Below are 18,732 nucleotides of genomic sequence, written 5' to 3' on the forward strand. Positions count from 1 at the left end.
TTTTTTTTTTTTTTTTTTTTTTTAGTAGAGCCATCAATTCAACTAAAAAGTTTCATAGGCCTTCTGTTCTGTATTACAATTGATATTTTTTGAAAATTGTGTTCTTCCAACTTTTGGTTAATAATCATACTGTTCATCTCAATTCAGTTCCTAATTATCTTCTTTAATAAAGATATTGCACTTGTCAAGTTCTATAAATAACAGACTTTTACAGCTATTGTTAAATATACTAAGTAGCAGCTGCCCTTCCTGTCTCTTCAATTAACTATTACTGTACCCCTCCTTCCAAAAAAATTCTAAAACTTGTCTTAATCTTTTGAAAACATACAATATAATCAAAATCACTATGAAATGTTTATACTTGAGTGTCATTACTCTTTATTCTTCTCTACCCTTCCTGTTTGGGCTTTTGTAACCCTACAGATTAAAAGAAATCAGAGCTTAGATTTGGATCATTTCTTAATCATTTAGGAACTGTGAACAATTAGTATTTGAAACACTTGAAGGAGGATCATACATCTTCCTGTTTTGCCTGGAGGCCAGCCCAGGCTTGATGGGAGGAGAAGGTCTCTTTTCTTCTCTTTGTCAGTTCTTCTTGAGGCAGCCGCATGGTGGGGGGGGTGGGAGTAAGACTTGGTCTTACAAGATTCAGAGATATTTAGGATTGCTGTGTAATAAAATGTTACTTATTTATGCTAGCTGGCCTGCGCTCTGGGATCCTCTGGCCAGAAACTTTCTGGCATTTAATACCTCAGCCCAAAGACAGCAGAAGATTAGGCAAATAGCCTTTGTACTCTCTCAGCAGGAGCTACTGGGCTCTAATTACCTCTGCTAGTCTGAGGTCGAAGGAAGAAAACACACTTAGAGATGTGGTTATAGCATTTATTATTAAGTTGTTAAGCATTTCCTATGAAAGCTATCTAAGGGTAAAAGCAGAAAGGTCCCAAGTGGGGAAAAAGGAAAACTTCTATCTGGGAAAAGGGAAAACTCTATTCTATCTCTATTCTATCTTCTATTCTAACTCTCTATTCTAACTTTATTCTATATCTAACTCACTCTCATCAATTTGTCCTCAGTACTTATACATCTTACAGAGTACATGGTCACATGTTACAAAGTTCATCACAAGTTCACATCAAAATTCAAATCATAAATTAAAATAGAAGTTTACAAAAGAGAATGTTTACATGCATATCCATTAGGAGTAATTATCTGGCTAAACATCCAGATATCATCTAACTAACTCCACAGGTTCACTGAAGGTTTAAAACTATAACTAAGAAACTAGTGAAGTTTTGTATAGATGAACTCAGGCAATATTTTCTCTTCCATCCTAGTATCTATGATAAATTGTGAGTTCCTTTTAGTGACCTTTGGTTAATTGTTTTACAACCTCTTGGAACATACTCTGAGTAGGAGAAAGTCTGGTTATTATCTAAGGGCAATTAACTGATGACACTCAGGAGACTGGCAGAGTTCTCATTGCAGTTTTGACTATCAGAAAGGGACCTAATAGCAGTCCCACTATAAAAGAGCTTAATAATCATTGATATAATTTTAGGAATTCTTATAGGATCATCATTAAGACTTAAGATTGTCTATTTGTCTATATAGCATCACTACAAGACAGTACATCTTCGTGGATCTCCTGAAATCTGCTCCAAAGGGATGTTCTATTGCTTAGTGATTGATACATATGTTTAGTAATAATAATAATAATAATAAGAAGAAGAAGAAGAAGAAGAAGAAGAAGAAGAAGAAGAAGAAGAAGAAGAAGAAAAGCATTATAATAGCAGGAATCCCTCACAGCCTTGCTGAATAAAGCCTCATTTGTCTCAGATTATATAATAAACCAAGGCAAGCATTTCAGGTTAATCACTTGCTAATTATTAGCTTGTCCCATTGTGGCTCCTGACATTGTTTACAGTGGAAGTTTATTTCCAGAAAAAAGTATGAATCTATGGGACAGTGTGTGTGTGTGTGTGTGTGTGTGTGTGTGTGTGTGTGTGCCATTTGAATCAAAGACTCTTACCGGAAGTGATTCAAATGAAGTGGTCTCTCAGTATGCCAAATGAATTGGCCTGCCTTTGATCATAGTTTTCCCACTGATTTTTAAACTATAAACAAATGGAAGTCTAAATATAAACAAGGCAACATCAGTTTTACTTTCAAAGGTTTCTTTGTATTCCTGTTAAAGCATAACTTCTCAATATGAAGAGAACTTTGTTCTATATTTGAATTAACATTTTTCAAAGAGAATTATAACCTACCTTCCATTTAAAAAATTTGCTTCAGATTTAGTAAACACACTGCCACTACCTTAAACTAACAAAATCATATTGCAGTTGAGTAATCTATGGTATTATCTTAAGAGGGAGAAAGCTAGGCAATTCATGCCCACAAATCTAGCTTCACTGATCTATCATACTTTAATAAGGTCTTTAAATATAAGCCTAAAAGATAGCTCAACAGGTATCCAATATCAAGCCAGATGACATGACTTTGATCCTTAGGACCTGTATGGTAGAATGAATTATCCTGAACAAGCTGTGCTCTAACCTTTCCGTATATATTATTGGACACAAGCAACCACACACAGAGAGACACATGCAGGTTTACAATCAATCAATCAATCAACCAATCAATCAATCAATCAATCACTAAAATGTTTTAAAAGAAGTCTTTAAATCTTGTTATTCCGTTGTAAAAGAAAAATAAAGAAATATAATTTGTAAATTATATATTTTTATATATTTGTAAATTTTGGATACGTAGGAACTAGTTAAGATTGATAAAATTTGTGGAAAAAGACACTAGACAGCAGATACACCATGTTAGTCAAGATATGCTCTACCTTCATATAAAACATAACTGTAGAAAACTCATTTAATTTGATTTCCATCTTTCCCACAGAAGCAAAGAAAAATTACACTTGGTGTATTAGAGTAAAAATAACAATCAGTACTGATTCTCTGATTTTTTTTTACATTCAAAGCTCATAACTTTCCTAAATTTTTCATTCATCTATATCGCCAGCAAGAAAATCTGCAGCATCTGTATAAATGTTTCCTGATGCAATGTTCTTCCCTAGTACAAGAAAACTCAGGAAAGCTTTCTCTACAGTCAATTTGTGCATAAATCTGGCAGCTCACAAGGACCATATTTGTTGTGTTATAGCAAGCTCTGTGTGAAATATAGTAGTCAGTGAATTCTTAACTAGACCAAGCTTTTCTGGATTTCCAGCCTGAGAAACTGCACGTACACATGTACACATTCACGCACGCATGCACGCATGCACGCATGCACATATTCATGTGTGTATACTCTTTGATAGGGCATATCCTTATGTCCTCAGAGTCCTTTATTATATTGAGATATGTTTCTTTTATTCCTAGTTTCTTTGGAGACTTTTGCTATTTTATCATAATAGGAGATTATTTACTATAACATTGGCATAGTTAAGTTATAGGTAAAGACAGTGACATTACTTCTTCCAGCTCCCATTACCTGTATGTTATGAAGGAGCATCATGAACTTTTTTCTAAAAAAAATATTGAAGAGCCCAGTCCTATGCACTTAACTACAGCAACTCTAAGTTTATGAGTACATCACCATGTCATGTCCAGAAGACAGTGTTTCACTCCTCCCCGGTCTAACAGGGGTCAGGTGTACCTTTCCAGTAAAAGCCTAAGGTATAAAAAGAGATGTTGTATTATTCATTCTTTCATAATTTTAAGCAAAATTAACTACTAAAAGTCATGTCAAAATGAGAACAATTTGATTATATCACCTGCAAATAGGCACATGAGAGATAATGTAATCCATCACCCTGTGGTTATATTGCAGCATAGAATTATCCTTTAGAGTTAAGGAGCTGCTAGAACTGCTGGAGCACACACACACACACACACACACAGACACACACACACACACACAATAGATGGGCTGGAATTCAAGTAGAGCACCAAAGTCAACATTATATTCAATAGCTTCAGAATCATAAATAGATATTTTGATTTTGATGTTACCAATTAAAATCAAAGACATAAGGAAAGTTGTTTATTGTATTTTGGCACCTCTAGCAGAGTACTTCATATCTTAAGTGGCTTTGTGCTGAACTATGTATAGTTGATGTTCACCTTGCCTTTTGAGATGGAGCCCTTCTATCCAGTATCTCACATAAGTTCTGTAGCCTGCTATAATATTCAATCTTTCTATCTTTAAAGTGTATGTTCAGCATTCTTAGTTTTCCACACACTTCACTTTAGCTCATGTCTTTTGGGGCACCAAGGGTAGGCTGCACTGATATAGTAGTGTGCTTGATCTTGTGGTCTAAACTATTAACCTTATATGTCTAATAACCATGATATTTTATATATTGTTACATGTCTAATAACCATGGTATTTTATATATTGTTGTATGTTAAATAATAAAGTATAATTATATATTTTATATACATTATAAGTATATATTTCTTTATTTATTTTACATCTCAACCACACTTTTCCCTCCCTCTTCTGTTCCCATCCCCTCTCCCACCTCCCCTCTGATCCCTATGCCTTCATCCTCTGTTTCTTTTCAGAAAATGGAAGGTCTCAGTGGATATTTACCAGCCATTTCAATATCAAATTGTAGTAAGACTAGGTACCTCCTGATCTTTTAAGGCTAACAAGTCAATCCAGTAAAGGGGAAGGGTCTCATACCCAGGCAACAGAGTCAGAGACAGCTCCTGTTCCTACTGTTAGGAGTCCAATAAATAAATCACCCTACACAACTATAACATATGTGTAGAGGGGCTAGATGTGTCCCACACAGCCTTTCTTTGGCTATTCAGTCTTTATGAGTCCTTATGGGCAGTGGTTGCTGATTCTTCGGGTTTTCTTGTAAAGTTCTTGACCCCTCTGGCTCTTACAATCATTCCTTCCTCTCTTCTGTGGAACTCTTCAAGCTCTGATTAATGGTTTGCTGTGGGACTCTGCATCTGTTTCCATGAGTGGTTGGGTGAATTCTCTCTGATGACAACTGGGCTATACAGCAATCTGTAAGTATAGCCGAATATCATTAGGAATCATTTCATCAACTTTTTTTCCATTTGTGTTTGATTCTATTGTGGTTATCTGAGCTATCCAGCTTCTAGATCCTGGCCCTCCAGGCAGTGTCAGGGGTAGGCTCCCTCTCATAGCATGGGTCTCAAGCTGGACCAGTCACTAATTAGCCACTCCCAAAATTTCTGTGATTTGTATCTTGGGTATTCCGAACTTTGGGGTTAATATCCATTTATCAGTGAGTACACACCATGAGTTTTCTTTTGTGACTAGGTTACCTCACTCAGGATGATATTTTCTAATTCCACCGACCTGTGAATTTCATGAAGTCCTTGTTTTAAATAGCTGAGTACTAATCCATTGTATAAAAGTGTCACATTTTCTGTATCAATTTCTCTGGTGAGGGACATATGGAATGTTTCCAGCTTCTGGCTATTATAAATATGGCTGCTATGAACATAGCGGAGCATGTGTCCTTGTTATATGTTGGAGTATCTTAGGGTATGCCTAGTAGTGACATAGCTGGATCCTCAGGTACTACTATATCCAATTTTCTAAGGAACTTCCGACTGATTTCCAGAGTGATTGTACTAGCTTACATTCCCACCAGCAATGGAGAAATGTTGCTTTTTCTCTACATCCTCAACAGCAGCTGCTGTCACCTGAACTTTTGATCTCACTCATTCTGACTGGTGTGAGGTGGAAGCTCAGATGTCATACAGACCCTAAGAGAACACAAATGCCAGCCCAGGCTACTATACTCAGCAAAACTATCAGTTACCATAGATGGAGAAACTAGCATATTCCATGACAAAACCAAATTTATGCAATATCTTTCCACAAACCCAACACTACAAAGGATAATAGCAGGAAAGCTCCAATATAAGGAGGAAAATTATACACTAGAAAGAGCAAAAAGGTAATCCTTTTCCAACAAATCCAAAAGAAGATAGTCACACAAACAATGACACCACTAATAACAAAAATAACAAAAAGCAACAATCTTCCTCCCTTAATATCTCTTAACATCAACGGACTCAATTCCATAATAAAAAGACATAGGCTAATGGACCAGATACAAAGAGGACCCAGCATTTGCTGCATACAGGAAACTCACCTCAGTGACAAAGACAGACACTACATTAGAGTAAAAGCCTAGAAAACAATTTTTGAAGCAAATACTCCTAAGAAACAATCTGGAGGAGCCATTCTAATATGGAATAAAATCAACTTTCAACTTAAGGCTAGCAAAAAAATAAGAAAGGACATTTCATACTAGTCAAAGGAAAAATCAATCAACATGAACTCTCAATTCTGTACATCTATGTGCCAAATGCAAGAGCACCCAGTTTCATAAAAGAAATCTTACTAAAGCTCAAAGCACACATTGCACCTAACACAATAACAGTGGGAGACTTCAACACTCCACTCTCAGAAATGAACAGATCATGGAAACAGAAACTAAACAGAGATACAGTGACACTAACAGAAGTTATGAACCAAATGGATTTAACAGGTATCTATAGGACATTTCATCTAAAACAAAAGAATATACCTTTTCCTCAGCACCTCGTGGTACCTTTTCCAAAATAGACCATATAATTGGTGACAAAGCAGGCCTCAACAGATACAAAACAATTGAAGTAATCCCATGCATTCTATCAGATCACCATGGACTAAGGCTGGTCTTCAATAATGACAAAAACAATGGAAAGTCCACATTCACATGGAAACTGAACAAGGCTCTACTCAATGATAATATAGTCAGAGAAGAAATAAAGAAAGAAATTAAAGACTTTTTAGAATTCAATGAAAATGAAGACACATTACACCAAAGCTTAAGAGACTCCATGAAAGCAGTGCTAAGAGGAAAACTCATAGCTCTAAGTGCTTACAAAAAATAAAAAATAAATAAAAAACTGGAGAGAGCATACACTAGTAGCTTAACAGCACAACTGACGGCTCTAGAACAAAAAGAAGCAAATACATCCAAGAGGAGTAGACAGCAGGAAATAATGACACTCAGGGCCAAAATTAACCAAGTAGAAACAAAAAGACCTATACAAAGAATCAATAAAACTAGGAGCTGGTTCTTTGAGAAAATCAAAAAGATAGATAAACCCTTATCCAGACTAACCAGAGGGCAGAGAGACAATATCAAAATTAGTAAAATCAGAACTGAAAAGGGTGACATAACAACAGAAACCGAGGAAATTCAGAAAATCATCAGATCCTACTATAAAAGCCTATACTCAACAAAACTGGAAAATCTGGATGAAATGGACAATTTTCTAGACAAATACCAGTTACCAATGTTAAATCAGGACCAGATAAACCATCTAAATAGTCCCATAACTCCAAAAGAAATAGAAGAAGTCATTAAAATCTCCCCACCAAAAAAAATCTGGAACCAGATGGTTTTAGTGCAGAGTTCTATCAGACCTTACAAGAAGACCTAATTTCTAATTTTCTATAAACTGTCCCACAAAATAGAAACAGAAAGAACACTACCCAATTCATTCTATGAAGCCAAAATTACGCTTTTACCTAAACCACACAAAGACTCAACAAAGAAATAGAACTTCAGACCAATTTCCCTTATGAATATTGATGCAAAAATAATCAATAAAATTCTCACAAACTGAATCCAAGAGCACATCAAACCAATTATACATCATGATCAAGTAGGCTTTATCCCAGGAATGCAAGGTTGGTTCAATATACAGAAATCTATCAATGTAATCTATATATACAAACTCAAAGGGAAAAAAAACACATGATCATATCATTAGATGCTGAGAAAGCATTTGAAAAATTCAACACCTCTTCATGATAAAAGTCTTGGAAAGATCAGGAATCCAAGGTCCATACCTAAACATAGTAAAAGCAATATACAGCAAACAAGTAGCCAATATCAAACTAAATGGAGAGAATCTTGAAGCGATCCCATTAAAATTAGGGATAAGACAAGACTGCCCACTCTCTCCTTACCTATTCAATATAGTACTGGAAGTGCTAGCCAGAGCAATTAGGCAACAAAAGGAGGTCAAAGGGATACAAATTGGAAAGGAGAAAGTCAAAATTTCACTAATGCAGATGATATGATAGTATACTTAAATGACCCCAAAGCTTCCACCAGAGAACTCCTAAACCTAATAAACAACTTAACCAAAGTGGTTTGATATAAAATTAACTCAAACAAATCAGTAGCCTTTCTCTACTCAAAAGATAAACAGTCTGAGAAAGAAATTATGGAAATGACAACCTTTACAATAGTCACAAATAATATAAAATGCCTTGATGTGAATCAAACCAAGCAAGCAAAAGACCTATATGACAAGAACTTCAAGTACCTGAAAAAATAAATAGAAACAAAACTCAGAAGATGGAAACCTCTCCCATGCTCATGGATTGGAAGAATTAATATAGTAAAAATGCTATCTTGAAGAAATCAATCTACAGATTTAATCCAATCTCCATCAAAATTCCAACTCAATTCTTCAAAGAGAGAAAGAACAATCCTCAAATTCATTTGGAATAACAAAAAAAAAAACAGGATATATAAAACTACTCTCAACAATAAAAGAACTTCTGGGGGAATCACCATCACTGATTTCAAGCTGTACTACAAAGCAATAGTGATTAAAAAAAAAAAGAAAAAAACTTCATTGCATTGGAACAGAGACAGGCAGGAGGATCAACAGAATAGAAGACCCAGAAATGAACCCCCATACCTATGGTCACTTGACCTTTGACAAAGGAGCTAAAACCATACAATGGAAAAAAGACAGCATTTTCTACAAATGGTGCTGGTTAAACAGGAGGTCAGCATGTAGAAGAATGCAAATTGATCCATACTTATCTTCTTGTACAAAGCTCAAGTACAAGTGGATCAAGGACCTCCACATAAAACCAGCTACACTGAAACTAATAGAAGAGAAAGTGGGGAAGAGCCTCAAATACATAGACACAGGGGAAATTTTCATAAAGAGAACACCAATGGCTTATACTCTAAGATCAAGAATCAACAAATGGGACCAATGATTGTCATTATAATTAGTAAAAAGTTTAAAGACACCTGTAGGATATTTGGCATAATCCTAAAACCTCTCTGGGTGTGTTAATTTTGCATAGTGAGATTATGAATTTAAAGAATGCTGCTCTGTTGGGCTTTGGTACTGCAGATAATGCCAATAAATTTTTCCATGGCCTGAGGTCAGTATTTCCATTTTGGTCAAACCTCAGTAATGGCATATATAGCTTGATCAAGGGTAGCCCTTCTTGTCCTGAGAATACTTTTATTCCTACCCATCATGTTAAAGCTTACCTTTAACAACATCAACATATTGGCAGCCAAAATACATGGCTTAAACTTGAAAATGAACAGAGTTATTAAATTAACAGGCTGGCAAGCCAAGAACAGGTAAGATTCTGCACAGAGCCTTACCAACCTAAGACATATGTGCATTCCCTTTGATAATGCATATTCCATAACGGGTAAGACAGGCTCAGTCTTGTTAACGAAATAAAAAAAAATGGGGAGAGGTGGAGAGCCTTTGGGACTGCTTAGCAAGAAGCTGACATGTGCCAAGGACAAGGAAATGGGCTGCTTGGCAGGAATATGACATTGGCCAAGGACAAGAAAACAGGCTTCAAGCAGGAATCTGACATTAGACTAGAACAAAGAAGTAATTTCAGGTAGGCATCTAAATCATAGGCTACAACAAAGAAGTAATCTCAGGCAAGAATCTAAATATTAGGCTAGAACAAAGAAGTAATTTCAGACAGGAATCCAAATTTTAGGCTAGAACAAGGAAGTAGGCTTCAGACATGAAGATGACCTAGGGCTAGGATAGGGAAGTAGGCTCAGATACTTTGGTCATCTTGATAAGTCCTTAGAAACAGTGATCACGGGAGTGTTCACGTAATTAGGTTTAAAGCCTTGCTTTTTCTTTGACTATTTCTGTTTATTGTATTGCTTGTTCCTCAACTATTTGCATCCATTGTACTGCTAGACCCTCAACCTAGAACTGACCTTAATATATGCAAGTAATCAAAATGGTATAAAAGCATAAAGGAAGAGGGAGTATAGGATAGGGGGGTTTATGGAGGGGAAAAGGGGGAAAGGGGATGACATCTGTATTGTAAATAAATAAAATATCCAATAAAAAAAGAAAGGATAAAAGGAATTCAAGGTACATACCTAAACATAATAAAAGCAATATACAGGAAACCAATAGACAATATCAAACTAAATGGATAAAAACTTGAAGCAATCCCTAAAGTCAGGGACTATATAAGACTGCCCACTCTCTCTGTCTGTCTTTCCAATATAATACTTGAAGTTCTAGCCAGAGCAATTAGACAACAAAAGGAGGTCAAAGGCATACAAACTGTACCCAGTTTTTAATTATATTTTTTGGTGTAGGCTTATATATTTCAAAACCTACTTTTGTAAGTTAAATTCTTCAATCTCCCTTCTAGCTCACCATCCACCAGAGGTAGTGGAAAGAAAAGATTAATTGGACAAAAAGAAGATAAATTTTTGTTTAGAAATAGTTCTTTGGGGCAAATCTAATCTGCATTCTCAGAATATCAGCTGTTGAATTCAAAGGAATCAGCAGCAGTAGCTTGATCCACTTGCAAACACCATTCAAAAATCGGCAGAGGTTCTGCCAATTGGCCCATGGCAAAGGGTCTGTCTATCTTACTGATTTTCTTGAATAATCATCTTTTTTTGTTATTGAATGATCCTGATAACACCAGAACTCCTTGAGAAGACAAGGAGCCGTGGGCCAGACAGCTGAGTCCAGGGGACAGGACTCTGCTGGCTGTACCCCAGAAAGACCTAAGGGGGATTGGTGGGGCAGGATTTTGAGCTGCTTAAGCTTGTGATACTTCACTAGGCCTTCACTAGGAAGCAGATGCTCTTAGGGACCCACATGTCTCCTTGGGACCAAAGGATGAACCCAGTACCAGACAATGGAGGTAAGAGGACCATAAAAACCTCACCTCTGTCAGCTGTGCCCCAGGAACATACAACTGGGAAAGGATTTGTCACTTCCAAATATTTTACAAGATAACTAATGTATCTAAAACCCCAAATAACACTTAGGCCTCCAAATGGAAACACTTAAATTCTTCTGTCTCAGTACTGTCCTTGCCTGCATCTTAGTTTTTCTTAATTAACATGGGGTAAATAAACTGGGCAGTGGTGGGGCACGCCTTTAATCCCAGCACTTGGGAGGCAGAGGCAGGTGGATTTCTGAGTTCGAGGCCAGCCTGGTCTACAGAGTGAGTTCTACGACAGGCAGGGCTACACAGAGAAACCCTGTCTCGAAAAACAAAAACAACAACAAAAAAATGGGTAAATATTTCCAAGTTGATATGTAGTGGATCATCATAAAATTAATTGTCTCCAGGATAAGCTCAAGAGTTTTCAACATTCTTCTGTAGCACATTTTAGCAAAATTTCTTTTCTAATTGTTCTCCATTCTATTTCTCATCCTAAAAATAAACAGTTTTGCTTTCTGTTGTTTGCTTTTTGTTGGGAGTGTTTGCTATTAACAACAACACAGAAAGCAATACCTTATTTTGTAAAGTAATACAACTTAATTTGCATACCAGGAGTACAGGAAAGCTAATGTTGTCCTCAAAATCACTGGAGTATAGCACAAGTAGTGAAGTTGTTATCTGATAGTAGCAAGATCCAAAATTTGAAAGATATACATTCTTCTCATGAAGAACAATCTTTCTCTAAGTTATTGGTACTCTGCTTCCAAGATACAGCATAGATATGTTACTGTTTAGAAAATTGACAGTTTGGAAGACAGTATTGGTAATTTCATGCTGAATATAAGACAATGTAAAAATAAAAGAAATATTCTTGTGGTAATTAAAGTGTTCTTCTTATTAATAAAGGTTAGTTCCATGTCTGTTTTGTAGGGAGTGATTTGCTATTAAGACAAGAATCTATATCAATGGAGAATTCGTTTTGTTCTCTTTTCTTAATGATAATTGCACCTGCTATGATTAATGTCTGAGGATAGAGAAAGTAGTTTTATTCAGGAAAAATAAAAGTGTTTTCTGGCCATGATAAAAATAATTTTAAAAACTCATAGGCACACATTAATGTATTCCTTCATTGAAATACATAAATGGAATAGTTTATCACAGGTACTGCACTAGTTATCATGAAGAATGAGGAGTATACATCATGACTTTTCTATCAATGTCTCAGCAATGGAATTTTAAAACAAAACACCCAGAGAAACACACACATTGATATTCCCTAGAACACGTTGTGACAGTAGAGGTACATGAGGTACAGAGAAACAACTGGCACAAATTAAGAGAAAGAAAATTGAAATGGATTCTGGATAATAGCTAAGGTGAGTTTTAAAGAACGAAGCAGAACTTTGATGACAAAGATGTGAAAGAAAGGAAAGTCTAGGTTGAGGATAAAGCAGAAAACAAGACACACTGAATATACAAATAGTTCAAAACTGTTCAGAGTGTGAGAAAAGGGATATGTGACTTAGTAAAATGTAATAAGAGGTATAAACAGATCTCAGAACTGGGAGTCTTATTTATCTCATTAGAGATCCACATTCTTACCTTAGGTAAACCACTAGACTGTGTAGACTCAGTGAGCCAAGATTTTATGATGGGAAAGAGGATGTCAAGAAACCAAGAACAGGATCACACACCGATGGAATTGAGACAAACCCTAAAAGATAGTTAAGGATGCTGCAACACATTTATTGAAGTGTACTGTGTGATCCCACTTCAGTCAACCCTAGTAGCTGTTTCCTCAAATATCTGTACCCCAGTGAGTTTCAAAGCAGGTAGCTAGATTGTCCAGCATCAAACACTGTTCCAGTCAGGATTTCAGTTAAGCCCTGAAATTTCTGACCACATAGAGACTGGACAACAACTGTCATAGCTAGGTTTCTTGGAACTTGATCACTATCCCAATTTTCTTGAGTCCCCAGAAAGAAAACAACATCTGAAATCAGAAGGAAGCCATTTTACGAGAATGATGTCCTATTTTCAAAAAAGTAGAGAGAGTGGGTTTCAGTTGTTTGATGAGTGATGGATGTTTACTGTTCTTTTAGGGAAGTTGGTTACAGGTTGTTACTGGTTTTGGTCAGAGAGAAAACAAATTAAGGGAATTTAGACTCAAGGATTTCTTTCTTTCTTTTTCTATTCTTTGTCCTACTTTCTTTTGTATATAATGTTAAAGATGGGGATTAAAAATGGGAGATATAATTCATAATAATTCCTATTTGTACAGGAATAATTGGAATAAAGAGTAGATTATTGGATCTACTCTTAAACTATAGAGCTACAACTAGTGAAAAATGGTACATGAGTATAGATCTTTGCATACTGATACAAAACTAAAGTTATATTTAGTTACATTTTATACATCTTTACATACTGACACAAAATTAAAGTTATATTTGGTTACAACATACTATATATCAACTCCTCTTAAGGTTTGTAATACAAGTTATGGTTACAAAAAAAGATTTAGCTACAAAACTCTAAACTCACCATTGTAACCACCCATTCAGCTGCTGCAGTCCACGGGTCAGGGCCTAGCAAGAGGGAGAGTGGGGACAGAGACTCGAAGAATGGAGACAAGACAGAGTCTGGTCTGGAGATGAGACAGAGTTTGCTGAGTCTGCAGCGTTCTCTCCTCAAGTCTCTCCTTTTATATCTCTCCTCAAGTCTCGCCTTGAGTCTCTCAAGTGCTGGGATTAAAGACGTGTGCCACCACTGCCTGGCCTTGATTGAAAGGGAGTCATGGGTATATCAAGATAATTATCAGAGTGTGCTCAGCTGTTGTAGGCTGTTGAAAGCAAGTCTCTTGTCAGAGTATATGGCTCAAGATGGCTGCAAAGATGATAGCCGCTTTCTGCTCAGAGTCGGCTCCCAACACACCATGATAGAAAATATAATAGACTGGATATTGTGAATATAATTCTTACATGATAGTTTTCATAATTATTTCATAACTGCTTTTATTATACATAGTTTATTATTATAAGAGAATGAGCCTTTTATTGGCCTAAGAGGGGAGATGTTGAGGTTGGTCTTGTGTGCTGTGTATTCAGATGCTGAGTTCTGTACCTCAAGATTGAATAAGTTGCAGTCTGGACATGAGCATTGTATTGATTGTACTGTAAAAAATACTCCCTAATAATCCCTGATTGGTGAATAAAAAACTAGATCCTGGACAGGGAAGGTAGGAGGACTTTGAACTAAGTAAGTAAATCTCAGGTGGGGACATGAGGAGAAAGGAGGACAAAGGAGAGGAGAAGAAGGAAGTCTCCCATGAGTCAGAATGAACCATGAGGATGGACCATGAGCATGTGACCAAGAGAAGCTCACCCTGAGGGCACATATAGAAGAGAGTAAGATTCAGTTGGCAAGTTATGGGGCATTTATCTGGTTATTCATAGACAAGTCAAGTTAGAACAGCCCAACTCATCAACTTGTTAATAAAATTTGATATCTCTGTGTCACTTACTCAGAATCTAAATGCAATAGAGTGAGGGAAAAACTCAACCCACATAAAATTACAAGATTTGGAGCTTAACAGAAGCTAGATATAGAATCAACACTGAATTTGTGAGTAAAGAAAATACCATATACAAAAACAATGGGCTACTTTACTGTCTTTACAAAAGAATTAAATCTGGGTATTTGTGACTTTATGGGTAAAACTGAAGAATATTTTTGTTACAAGAGATATGTCAGATACCCAAAGACAAATATTATATGATATCATCTATCTACTGAATCAAACACTTCATAGTATCATAGAATCAAATGCTAGTTTCGAAAGGACCAGATGAGCCTTTAAGGGACAAAATTTTTCAGTAGTCTAGGAGAATAAGTTTAAAGAATTTTTGTATACATGGTGACTATCATTAATTATAACTTATCACATGCATGAATGCTATATAAGAGTGTATATTTAAGTGATCTCATCATAAATAAATGAGGTAAAAATAGTCACAACATCCTTTATTTGTAAACGCCAGAAATCTAAAGCAAATTAACTATTCATCATTAATAGAAGAAATAAGTAAATAATGGCATATTGATACACTATAACAGTCATTACAATATATAAACATACTATTGATACAACAACCACACATTTGTGTTGCTGAGTACAATACACAAATCAAAGGGCACATTCTGTTCATATGAAGTTTAGAAAGAGATCAAACTAATTTGTAATGGAAGAAATGAAAAGAGCTCTTGTTAGAGTTATGAAGGTGGAAAGGGAGATTTAACTGGAAGGCAGGTAGGAAGTTGTTATGTAAGAGTAATTCATGTCTTAAGTATTAGATCCATACGTAAGCACATCTCATTCAGAATTTATCAAGCCTCTCCTTATTTGCAAAAACATGATAAGGAAAGAAGTAACTTCTGTCTTACAGTTACCTAGCCAATGATCTGTACAGTGCTTTGTGCCAGTGCCCAGTGAAGACTTTGTTAATGAGCACTTGAGAATTATCAGCAATACGTACCAATTTTAAATAGTGTTTGGTGCATAAATTTTGCACCAGGTTGTAAATGTTTTGGCTACATGTTCCTTCTAATATAGCAAAACCTTCCAATTCTATTTGATCATTGCTAATTAAGCTTCTCTGAGTCAATGATGAAGATAGGAGTGTAAAATGTGGAAAATTATCTTCAGCCCAATTGCCTTTATATTAAAATGAAACAGAAATAAAGAGGTAAGGGTGACATGGGAGAAAATACACAACAGCAGGATGGGGAAAGGATGACAAGAATGACGGCAAATCTGTACTTGTGAGATATTCCAACAATTCTTTCAAAGATGCCATCCTAAACCCCCCACTATACACATACACATATGCATACACATATATGCATAACATAGAATACTACATATGTTATGCATGTAGGTATACAGTATGTTTTCATATATGCACAGCATTCTATGTTATGCATGTGCATATACAGTATCTGTACAATAATTTAGAGTACTTATATACTAAAAGAAAAAACTCACATATTTTTTAGAAGAAAAAGTAGATCTTATATGGGAAAAAGAAATCATTCTTCTAGGGTTGCTTTCAAATGCTTCATATTGTGGTTTTACTTGTTTCTGCACTTTACAAAATCATCAGTAACTGCAAAATTAAAACTAGTTCATGCCCTGGTCTCATGGACCACACAAATATTCATCTGCTTGCAATTTAGCCCCATCTTGTGGTAAGCTCCAAATTGTGATTACAGGCTTTTACTGTCCTACCGTGTGTTCAATACTCAGCATAAATGAGTGTATATCTATTTATACTTGCCAAGAAGATGCTAGGTTTAGGAAAGGTGGAGTTGCTGAGGGAATGGCTTCCTTCTTCTAATCTGCATCACATAGACATTGAGAGGAGTTTGTGACGTACTTCGGCTTCTTTAGTCACACAGATTTTCTTGAAATACGCTTTTTTTTTTTTCAGAAGACTAGTGCTAAATAAAAGGTATCTGTTTACTTTCTCCTCTGCTTCAGTAAACCAAAATTTATTGCATTTAAAAACTACCTTTGGCCTAGATCAGAAAACTCAAGCCTATTAGAAGGAATGGGACTGTACTCTTCACCTTCACGCCAAGAGAGCTTTCAAACGAACAGTTTATAAATCTACAAAACAGGGTGTTTTATCAAGGAGCTATGATGATCATTGACAGCTAAATCATAAAACTGGAATTTGTCACTATGATATTCATTTTTTAGCACTGAAAATTATACAAGGGAAGAGATTTTTTAACCTAACTTTTGCCATAAAAACACTATAATTTTTTGGTGTGTCTGTCTCTCTCTGTCTCTATCTCTCTCTGTCTCTCTGTCTCTCTCTCTCTGTCTCTCTCTCTCTGTGTGTGTGTGTGTGTGTGTGTGTCTCTCTCTCTTTCTTTTGTGTGTGTGTGTGTGTGTGTGTGTGTGTGTGTATGCACCATGTGCATGCCTGGTACCCAGGAATGCTAGAGGAGGATGTTGGACCCCTGAAACTGGAGTTACAAATCCTTGTAAATTACTAAAAGGGTGTTGGTAATTCACCCCATGTTCTCTGGAAGAGAGAAGCTAGTGCTCTGAACCTCTAAGCCATCTTAGCCCTGAACATATATATTTTGAAAATGTCATTTAGAAATGTCTTTAGCTTTATCTTTCAATTCCAAATGAAAATGGTTCTATGTAACCCATAATAGGCAATTATTTCTATCTAATTTAGCTAAAAACTATATAACTCTAAATATCATAATTAATCATAAAGACTTCTTAAAAATGATAATTTCTTAGACAATCACATAGCAGAATAGATGTGTCAGTAATTTAAAAAGATACCTATGTTTATACCTGGCTCAAGATGACCACAAATTGAAGAAGGAAACATAAATATGAATTATAAACATACTTTAAGCACAACTTGCCTTGTGAAACCCCTGACAAATAATATTATTCTCCAAGAACCTCTTTCAAACAGTATGATTCAGTTTTAAAGGGAAAAATATCCCTCTAAAATAAATAAAAGAATTTAGGGGAAAAAAAAGGATGTATTCTTATTTGATTCAATAAAACAGGCTTCTGAAATACCGTACAAAATTACTTTGTATGTTGGACAATATTTTCATAATGAATTAAATGATGTGCTTAGTTATACTTTTTATGGGTATTTTAGTTTTATTTCAAATTACTATTTTCTTTTTTAGACAAGGTCTAATGTAGGCCAGACTGACCTCAAAGTCCTTATGTAACTGAAGATGACCTTGAGCTTCTGATCCTCTTGACCCTTCCTCCACTAGGATTACAATGTATGTAATAACACCAAATTATACCCTTCTACAACTCAAACTAAGGGCTTTATGTATGCTATGCCAGTTGGTTTCCAATTAATATAAGTTCCATATAAATGCAAGATACACATAATTTACAAATCAATATTTACTTTTCATTAGATGATGAAATAAATTCTTCATCTCTGTATTTAATCCCTGTTAAGACTGTTCAACAACAATCTGAACATACCTAAATAAATTCATTAGAAAAGGATTTTTGCTTTTGTAAACCTCCTCCTTTGTCCCCTCCCCTTCTCCTTTGAGAAGCGAAATTTCTATTGGGTAGCACCCCACCCTGGGACATCTAGACTCAACAGGACCAGACAAATTGTCTACAACTGTAGCCCAACCAGGCAATCCAGTTAAGGGGAAAGGGAATCAATAGCAGGAAACAGAAAGCTAGATAGCCCTTGCTACACTTGTTAGAGAATGAAGACCTAGTTGCACATTTACCATAAATGTGGAGGCAGTCTAGGTCCAGATCCTGCATGGTTGATGGCCCAGGCTCTGTGAGTACCCATGGTACCCAGTTAGTCGACTCTATAGGTATTCTTGAGGTGTCCTTGATACCTCAGGCTTGCTCACTTCTATCCTGAACTTTTCCACACGACTTCTCAAGCTCTGCCTGATGCTTCCTGAGGGCCTCTGCATCTGACTTCATCCACTACTGGATGAAGCCTCTCAGGAAACAGTTATGCTAGTTTCCTGTCTGCAAGTATAGCACAGTATGTTTAACACTGTCATGTTGGCTTTTTCACTTGGGGTGGGTCTTGAGTTGGGGCAATCATTGGTTGACTATTCTCTCAGTCTGTA

Source organism: Grammomys surdaster, unplaced genomic scaffold, assembly GCF_004785775.1.
Source record: "Grammomys surdaster isolate TR1022 unplaced genomic scaffold, NIH_TR_1.0 206, whole genome shotgun sequence".
Classification (NCBI taxonomy): Eukaryota; Metazoa; Chordata; class Mammalia; order Rodentia; family Muridae; genus Grammomys; species Grammomys surdaster.